The sequence below is a fragment of the Halictus rubicundus genome, chromosome 6, assembly GCF_050948215.1.
Source record: "Halictus rubicundus isolate RS-2024b chromosome 6, iyHalRubi1_principal, whole genome shotgun sequence".
NCBI classification, from domain to species: Eukaryota; Metazoa; Arthropoda; class Insecta; order Hymenoptera; family Halictidae; genus Halictus; species Halictus rubicundus.
The window spans coordinates 18,285,512-18,295,635 of NC_135154.1; positions in this window are offsets into that span (position 1 = coordinate 18,285,512).

The window sequence follows — 10,124 nt, forward strand, 5'->3', positions numbered from 1 at the left end:
ACCGAAGGAGTGTTACTAATCTAGGCGTTGGTGAATTTGTCCTTGACTCTATATATTTATGTCCTTAACCCTTTGCACTCGAAGCTATTTTAACTCTAAAAGGAAACATTTCTTGCGATCTAGAATATTTCCCTTCTATATATTTTGTTTTTCAAGTTATACATAGGAAAATGGTGCAATTTACTTGTACAATACAGAAATGTTAGTAATTTATTAACACTAGATTTACGGGACCCGTCAAAATGACGGGTTTTATGTTCTTTAATTTACAATTATTGTGACTGTAAAACTGCATTTATAGGAAATTTATTTAACACATTTATTCCTTGGAACATATATTATAGTAAAAGCCTGCTAAAAATTTGGCTGAATATATTCTTGGTATTTTTATAAAATAATCCAAACTGGCCGCTTTTAGTGCTCCGTAAATCTAGTGTTAAATGCAAACAAATTTAACACGTTAACTGCCATGTCAGTCATATATGACTGACAGTGATTTTTTACTAGATTTAGACATTCATTTTTATTGTGACATATGCAGATAAACCGAATTTTATTAAGATCAGAATTCAAAAGAGTTAAAACAGCATCTCCTATAATACATTCAAAATTTCTAGTTTCACTTTCATTAATTAAATTACTCCAATTTTGTAAGAATCTCTGGGAACGATATTTGGCACTTAACGTGTTAATAATGTAAAAACTATTTTAAATAACGATACAGCAGTTTTTAGCAACGCCTTACAGTCGCCATTCGAGGGCTAAGGGTTAAAGAATGTGTTAGAAAAGTTTGAAACGAACAAAACTAATTCCGCAAGAATTGTGTCGCCCGCAATTTTTCCATACAAATCTTCCGTGTGGTAATGATCAATATTTCTACGGGTAGATCTAGAAATTGACCATCGCATCGTTGGCGAGATAAATTGCGACCAACGTGAAAATCTCACAGTTCCGATCACTTCAAAGGTGACTGACGCCACCCCGTTTCTTTCAAAGTTTAAACGATCCCGGAAAGTTCAAGACCGAATGTCACTCGTCATCATTTTTAATCGAACGATTTCTTGCTTTACAACTGGCCAGATCCGAAATGTCGTATCATCGCGAAGGGACGTTCCGCACTTGGCCTCGGTGGCAGATGCAACGATCGCCTCGTATGACATTTGCGACCGTGCTCGATCGACCAATAATTAATATTAACCTCTTCACGCCAATCAAACGACAGGCCTGCTCGTTTGCTGCAGCGTGCGATTCCCCGGTCAACGAATACGGAAAGCAAACGGACACGAGCGGAAAAGAAAAATCTAATGACTTTATTCAACGTCACCGGTCCTGTAATTACCCGCAGGGCGATGGCGCGCGGGAGGAAACGCCGTGCCCCCTCTAGCGATTAGCAATCCCTCGGTGATTACCAAGTTAGCCTAAATAGGGTATAGTGTTTAGGGAGAGTCTACGTGGGCCCAATGCTAATCGCCGCTTCTGTGTAAGAACATACGCGCCGAGGGTGGCCTGGCCTCGGTTTAACTATTGTTTCGGGGAAACACGTTCACCTATAGCCCCGTCGGAGAGGCGCAATTTTTTTATAATCCTGCTTGTTTGCTCTTTGAACAATGCTTATTGATCTTGTAATAGACTCCACAGTCTGTCGTAATAATTATTAACTAACAACCGGACATTTCGGAGATTAATTCCAAGAAACTGGAGCCACCGAAAAATTTCTTTAATCCTCGGACAGCGGACCATTCTTATACCTTTATTTATAAATTTTTTAAACATACTTTCCCAGGTACTTCTTGTATACACTTTTAGTCTTTCTGATTTAATTTAACCGTCAGAAACCGTTTAATTAAATGATTTTTATGCACTGGGTAAAACAAAACCCAGACATCGAAAGGTTAACACATCCGCGGTCTAGCGTTAATCGAAGGTACAAAGGTAAGGATGTTCCCTTGGGGAAGAAGTGTCACTCTTGTGGCAGATTCTCAAATGATGTCCGACAGGTTTGATAAAAAACGATGCCTCTTCTTCATTTTAATTCTTACATTGATCTCAGCGGTACAAATCGGTTCGGCCGCCCAATTAAAATAAGTCAACTTTGATTGGTGCTCACCGAACCGTAACACTGAGTGAACCCACTATATAAGTGGAACGCAAAGCGACACACTTTAGTATCAGTGTGTCTCCAGACCCCCTGATGAAGCTAGCTGCAATGCTGGCGAAACGTTGGAAAATCTCTTCCTTCAGGACACGGCTTACATCCGAAAGCCTCAACAGACAAAACGGTACAAATCTTGTTTGATACAAAAATATTTAACCCTTCGGAAAATGAAATACAAGACGTTCCGTCAACCTCGAAGATGAAATATTAGCCTCGCTCATCGAACAACTTCTGCTACAGTCTCGGGAACAAAAAATTTCCTGTTGCGCTGAAGAGTTTCCTAGCTAATTTCTCCAAGAGAAACAACAACGACAAGCCAGGATAAACAGGTGCGAGTCCCCGGAAGACCCGGCAGCCCAACAACGGAAGAAAAGATAGGGGATGGGGGATGAAAATCGGCGGAGGGTCTCGAAAGAAGCAGAGAAGACCGCGTCTCGTGCAGTATCTGGCCGCATCCCTCGAAATTCCGTTCACGTACAAGATGGCGGCTGTAGTTTGCTGGCGACATGCACCGCCCCTGACTCTGTCTCCCGTTTCATCCCGGTTTCTCATCCCTGTGTCCCACCCCGTCGTCCCCGTGTTCCTCGGCTTCTGGCCTTGCCCTTTGCAGGAGAGACGGAACCCGTCGAACCCGGTCGAACGTCGCGCCACGCTTCGCGTTAAACGTTCCCAACAGTTTGCGACGACATGCCCATTAGACGGCGGGTCGTGGTACCCGCGGAACGAACGAGAAACGACCGGCGGGTACGCAAGGACCGGCGTTGAACCCGGCGCAAGTCCCCTCCGGACGGCTACGAACGAACCTATTTGCCGGTCTTTGGAAAATAAACGCTCGCGGATACGCCCCTGAATACTAATTCCACCCTCCTTCTCCTCCGACACCCCCTGTTCGTCATCCCTTCTCTCTCTCTCTCTTCGTCCTCTCCTCTTCGTCATTCTGCAATCGGTCACGATTACACTCTCCCTCCCCTTCGTCCTCCGGCTTCGATCCTGCCCGCCCACGCTCGCCGGAAGTTGAAACAATGAGCCACGGGAAACGGCGAAAATTATGTACAAATTCGTCGAGTGTTTAGGGCGTGATTTAACCAGCCCGCGTGTATCTGCCGAACCGAGCTAGCCTAATGGCCCGGCTCGTTCAACGACTACTGTCGAAGCGCCCCGTAAATATTTGGACGATGCCTCGACAAACGCACATTTGCTTCGAGAGACTCCGGGCCGAGTTTCGGATCGTTGTACTTTCGTCTTTGGGCCTGTTCCTCGTTCGAGCACATTGTTGGCTAGAGCATTTTGTACTTGGAGTTTGTGGTCAAGTTAGGATCGTTAATTTTGAAGATTTTTCAATCTTTCGAGAAGGTGTCGAGCCGCGATCAAACTGAAGTTGAATAGAACTGCGTTTCCTCTTCTAGAAATTTTAATAAGTTCAGAGTAATATACCCAGATCATTCCTATTAAATCCGTGGTCGAATAATAGGCTTTGGAGATTGTAAAGAGTTTTACTCGTTGAGTATGATTTGAGATAGATGCTAGTTTGAGTAGATAATTGGTTAGAAAATTCAGTTATAAAAGTTTATTAAAAATTTATCTTGGTCAGATAATTTTGGACCGAGTGTGTGTAGGGGTCGGTTTAGGAAAATGATATTTTAGAGTTTTGCAAAATTTGGAAACAGTCTCGATCAGATTTCTAGATTCTAAATGTCCCGTGCATGTCGTCAACGACATCCAACGTGTATCTGACTCCAGTTACCAAAAATGGAAACCTTGCCGAAAGCGTAATCCCGAAATGGTAAAATGTTCTTGTTCGTTGCCAAAAACCCGTGACGGGCATCCTCTAAAAATACCGGGTGTATTAAAAATTCCGCGAATTGCGTCACCGGCCAGCCTGGAGCAGTATGTTAATTAGTTGACACGAATTTGGCACCGAGTCTCCCAAAAATTCCCGAAGCACCTCGAGCGCAGGGCCGAGTTTTTGTAAACGATCCGAGCAGCTGGTTGTGTACATACACCGAGCAGACAGAGTCTTCCAATTGGCTTGTTGAACTTTCCGGGAACGGGTTAAAGAGCGGTGGCGAAATGGTTCCAGATTGCGCGTGTACAATAACCCGAAGGAGACACTGGTCTCTCCGTGTGTCCGTGTGTCCGTGTCTGTGTGCACACACCGGGACCTTGTTCGAAATGGTCCGTTTGTCGTTTTCATGGTTGCTACCGCCGCGTAATGGAATGTCCACACTTCAGGTTCGTGTGTTGTCCGGCCGATCGAAGTGCCACACAGCGATCCTTCGGAGACCTTCCGGCTGAATATTCGAAGGAAATTTAATCGAGCCGGTCGTCGCTCCGATTTACCTGGTTCGAGGACAATAGGGAGACCCACTTTCGCGTCGCTCCCGACAGAAAGTCCTGAAAAGCGGAAGCAAAGAGATTAAGATCCTGTCGCGTCGCTAAGAAGGATCAACGTTGACGGAGCTAACCAACCGTGAGGACCTTTCGGCTGATCAGACCCTTTAAACTAATCCCCCGGTGGCGAAGAATTAGTTTGTATGCGAAAGACGACGGGCGGCGGGCAACGCGAGAACATCGAGTCGAGTCCGAGGATGCTTAAGAAAAATTATCCGCGTGGAATTAATTTACCGCGAGAACGAGCCGCTTGAATAGCGAGTATTGTTGCAGCATGATCCACGAGCGGTGTTGCATCGACGCGATTCTCGATGGTAGACGCGCGCATCCCGGTTTGTTAGTTAAATAAACACGAAAGCCTGCTTGAGCAGCAATCACCTCGCGGAGACTTTTTTCAAATTCCCGCGCGGCGGTAACATGGCGGCCGACCTTCGCGCAGGAGTTCTCTCACCTCGAGACTTCTCGATCGGAACGCATGGAAACGCGGAGGATTTTCTCAACGAGACTCGGCTTTTTCAAATCTAAGCGATTGAACCATCCGAGGGACGACGCGGTAAGTTTTGGAGCTAATTAGATTGTAAATAGAGGATGATAAGCGCTCGGCGTGGACCGGGATAAAAGACGCCGGTAACGTCGTAATTATAGCTCGTAAATGATAGCAACGGAGAAAAGACGCGCCGCGGAAACTGATATGGAAGACGGTCAATAATGTCGAATCACCGGCAATATTGTTCGGCTGTTATTTTTATTCGGTGAAACACAAGGCGACGGATTTCGTGGCCGGCGCGAAGGCATCCCCGGACGCGTATCGCCTTTGTGAGCGCCTCAAAGCAGGCTTATATCAGTGTCAGATCGGGGGACCGGCACAATGGAACGAAAAGAAAATTTCAACTAATTCGTCGAGATGGAACCCACTCGACTGGGTAATTTCGCGCGATGAGTCGGGATCTTCTACTCGGTCTTCGAACGGTACTTCATCCTTTAGCCGCGCTTCTTCTTCGTCGACGCGAGCCTTCCGTCCCTGGAGCCTCTCTAAACGCGGCAAACACCACTCGAAATGATTTTCCTTGTTTCGTCAATACTCTCGAAACTGACTCTGTTTTTCAGACAATCGGGGCCTGGAAAGCGCGCGCATTCCCTGCGCAGAACCCTGCCCGCAAAATATTAAAACGTGGCTAACAGTGCTTATTTTGAGGCATTGAAAGAATAAACGAAAAAATTGTAATCCATCCAATTTACATTCGAACGTTCAATTAAATGATTCTTTCTTCAGCTATTTTAATGATATATTTTATATTCGCGAAGATAAGTTCGTATAATTCCTAACAGACCCAATGGAAGGCATGTTGAAGTATTAATCCCAGCAGAGATTTTTTCAAGTATTTTATGTTTGAAACGTTTGAAGACATTCGAATAATAATTTTAGTGCTTGCGCATTCCGCAGCACAATGAAAGGTCTCACGTGCCACATTATGCACACATTCCGCGATTTCCATTGCAAATAAAGAGGCAACTTTGAAGGATGCACTTTGCGGTGGTGCATCGCGAAGCAAACATCGGGATCGATGTTTGTTATCACGATTGTGTCTCGCGCGGAACACTTGAAACCATCCTCTCAAACATCGCCGGAAATAATCAGCAATATGTAATTATCCTCGTTGGAAAGATTTGCAAAACTCGACTCGGCAAATAGCCCCGAATTTCCGGTTGGAAATCATCAAAGCGGCTCGAACAGTATCGTCCGTTGCGACCGGGCTATTTTGTCGCATTTTGTCGTAGTTTTTCCGGGCTTTGATAATCCTAAAGGGGGATTCTGCGAGTCCGCGTAATCCGTCTAGTGTTCGCTAATGAAATTAAATAAAAAGTGAGAGGGGGCGAGAGGAGAGAGAAAGAGTGGAAGGGACGCGACACAGACATTCACAGAGAGGACACAGAGAGACGCGAACGAAAAAAAAGAGAGCAGGTCCCTCTCGATGGACAAAAAAAAAAAAAAAAATTTTCAAAAGAGAAAAAGAATAAAAATGAAAGAGTCGACGCCGAGGGGATTTGCAGCGGCGTTGATTAAAACCGCGACGACGTATGGCTGCATTTGAGGAACAGCGAATTCACAGCCAGCCGCCCCGCGACTGCAAGTGTAGTCGATACTCGGCGTGCGTGGGTGTGTACGCGCAATGTGCACCGTGCACGCGCGTGTTCATTCGCCGGTGCAATCGCATTTTTTCCCCGGCCCAGCGGCCAAGCTGCCGTAAAAGAAACGGAATCGCAAATTCCTGAGAGTGCAGCCGCCGATTATAATTGAACACGCATTATTCTTCATGCATAAAGGATGCATTTTATAGGGAGCGCCGGACCTACATATCTTCATTATCGGATCACCGCGAAATTATTCATCGGCCGATCCCGCCGCTGCGGACCGTCGTTTGCATCTTTTACCGCAAACACCCTTCGTCTTTAACGATTTTTCAAGGTATGATTGTTTAACTGCTCGTGGGATTTTTTTAAATGTCGGAGGAACATGTACTTCCACTGGTCGAATAGCTAAAGTTGTTTGGAATTTTAAGGGTTGCGGGCCTAGTGTCGTCAATGTGGTCATTTTCGATTCCTTTCGATAAAAAATTATAGCTCCAAGAATTCTACAGCCTGTTTTTGGACAAGAGAGAAGTATAGTGGATAAACTGGTGATCATAATAGCTGGGCACCCCATTCCAATGACTCCAGGCTTTTAACATATGAATAACAGGGGTGGAGTGGACATCTAGCATGAGCATGTTCGCATGACGACGAATATTTCGGGATTTATCCGGCAGAGCGGCTAGATCGTAGTGCTGATATCTGTCGAGGAATTATAAACTGCACACGAAATACGTACAACATATTTTTTGATTGACTCATCGGAGGTTAAAACTATTTACTGAATTTAAACACGAGTATTATGAATGCTGGGGGAATTTGTACGAGCCTCGAGGACGGCTAAGTGAGTTTTTTTCCGGAGGGAAATAAAATGCAGGGGGTTGATCGGAGGAATTCGCGTCAGGTTCGCGAGCCGGTCTCTTCAGGGTTGTCCGTCTAATAGGCAGGAGAAGGCTGAAAAAAGGTTGGAAGACGCGAAACTGGTTGCAGAGGGCCTCCCCGGTGCACGATTTTCTGGATCGCGGCAGATAGGGCGGTTCGCGCGTGATTTGCGCGATTACCTGTAATGACGCTCGATCTCTCATGGGGGTCGTGACCGATCCCTGTGTGTGGGTACAGCTTCGTGACAATGGCCGCTCATTATCGGCTCGCTATTGGCCTATTGTTGCCGGTGAGAGAGCCGGAACGGCCTTACCGACTGCGGCGAGGAGTGATACTGGCTCCACCGCAGGGTGACTCGTCCTTTTTCGACTTGCCGGCAACCGAATCGTATTCCAAATGCCGCGCGGTGAATGATAAAAGGCGAATTTCAACGATCTATGATTTTAATGTGACATATCCTATCCCCGCGCTTCGTCCCACTCGTCGATACCCTGATTGCTCGCTCTCAATGCCATGCGAACGATGCGCGCTATCCTGTCGATGAACCCGTTTCTTGCTAATTTATTCCTGGAAATGTCGCGAATCATCCCACCGACGGCAACATTATTTTAGAAGACTCGTTCGAGTGCGATAAAAATATTATCCACAACGATAAAATGACGAGGATGCAACAAGGTTTGCCTTTTATTTCATCCCTTACCAAACTCGTAGAGGTACGATTTTAATTAATTTCAGCTTCTACAAACCGAACGAATATAAACTGCACAATGGTTCATTATCTCCTGACAATAATGATCAACCACCGATTGCATCGTATTACAAATACACAGCTGTAAAAAATCGATGAACAGAGACACTCACCCCCAGACTCGAAATGAGATTATATTCTCCAATATCCGGGGGAAAGCATAGTGTTCGCGCAGAAAAATAAGTCGAATCCTTCGCGTCGAAAGCTTCACTGTCTCCTGACAACAATTTCCAACCCCTAAGCACATCCTACTGTAAATGCGCAGCTGTGAAAAATCGATGAACCAGAAATTCACCCCTCGAATTAAAAACATATTCCCGAATGTCCACTGGAAGAGTTTCTGAGCAGAAAAATAAAGAGTTCGTCCGCTATCGAAATGATTTCAGCTTGCTCGAAGACGGTCGAAGGATCCCCTAAAAGCAGCCAGCCAGCCACCCTTCCGTCGCAAGTTTTTCGCAATAATTGCGGGGCCGTCGTCCCGGCCGGTCGGTCGATTAATATTCCGTGGTTTACGGCGAGCAGCTTCGCCGAGAAAAACCAAGAAAAATAATTTCCCGTCTCATCGGGGTCAGGGGGGGTCCTCTTCGCAACCCCTTCGCGCCTCCTCTGCCGCGACCGGCGCAGGCAGAAAAGCAAGCAGAAAACGTAGGCAGAAAGCTGAAACCCGATGGGCGCAGCCAGGACGCGCTAAAACATGCAAAATCATGCAAATTGCGTTCGTTCGAACACCCTCTCCACCTCCAGCTACATCGGCTTCCTCCGCGTTTTACCGATCCCCGTCCTCCTCCTCCTCCGCCTCTCGTGCGCAGCAGCCCCCCTTTTTCCGTCTCGCCCCTAAACGCCTCTCTTTTTCTCCGTTTTTCCTCGACCATGTCTGTCTTCCTTCTGCCTCCTCCGCCTCCAACCCCCTCGCCTCTCTCTCTCTCTCTCTCTCTCTCTCTCTCTCTGTTCACCACCCCCAACCTCCTGGCAGCCCCGTTCTTCGCAAGCCCCTCGTGTGCGAGTGCCAGCGTCAAAAATGTTTCGACGATTGCGTGCCGCGGCGTTTGCTCCTTTATTTTTGCCGAGGGGTGGAATACCCGGCTGGGCGGGGCCGCTGCCCCCGGGACACAAAGGGGGATGAAACTTCGCCCGCCATATTTACGTCTCTGCCGGGTGGGAAACGAAAAAAGTCCGGAAAATCGTTGTTGAGGCGCTCAACCCTTTCCCGGTCTTGGCCGTCATCGAACACCGGCTGCCGCAGGACGAGAATCATTTTTCGATTCCCCGCCGGGAATCGGGGCAGGAAACACCTACCACCTAGGGCTGTGGTCTTCAAACCTTTATCTTATTAACCCTGTGCTCCTTAAGACCTGTCACGAGACTCTGATTATCCATTTTTTAAACGTATCTTTCGAAATATTTCTTGCAGACTCCGGGAGTCTTTCCAATGTGACATTTCATCTATTTACCTAATTGCCAGAAATTGTATAATTATGTCACGATTTTAATTCTTTGAGTCAGAGTACACCCCGGCCAAGTCGTCCAAGGGTTATCAATGCATCAATATTTTTTTTTTGCCATTTTTATGGAAGACGCTTGATCGATTACTCCTTGTTTTAGCTATTTTTCTTTTTTCTTATAACCAAGTGGCATTAAGTGCCTGAGTATTTGATTTATGTTAACATGAATTTTTCTGTACACCCTCGAGTGATCTAGCAGTGTGTCTTAGGTATCCTATGAATGTTTTATATAAATATACTTAAACAAACATACTTGTATTTATCGTGAATAAACTTTTAATGGAATTACTTGTTTGATTAGACGATATTAAGTTAG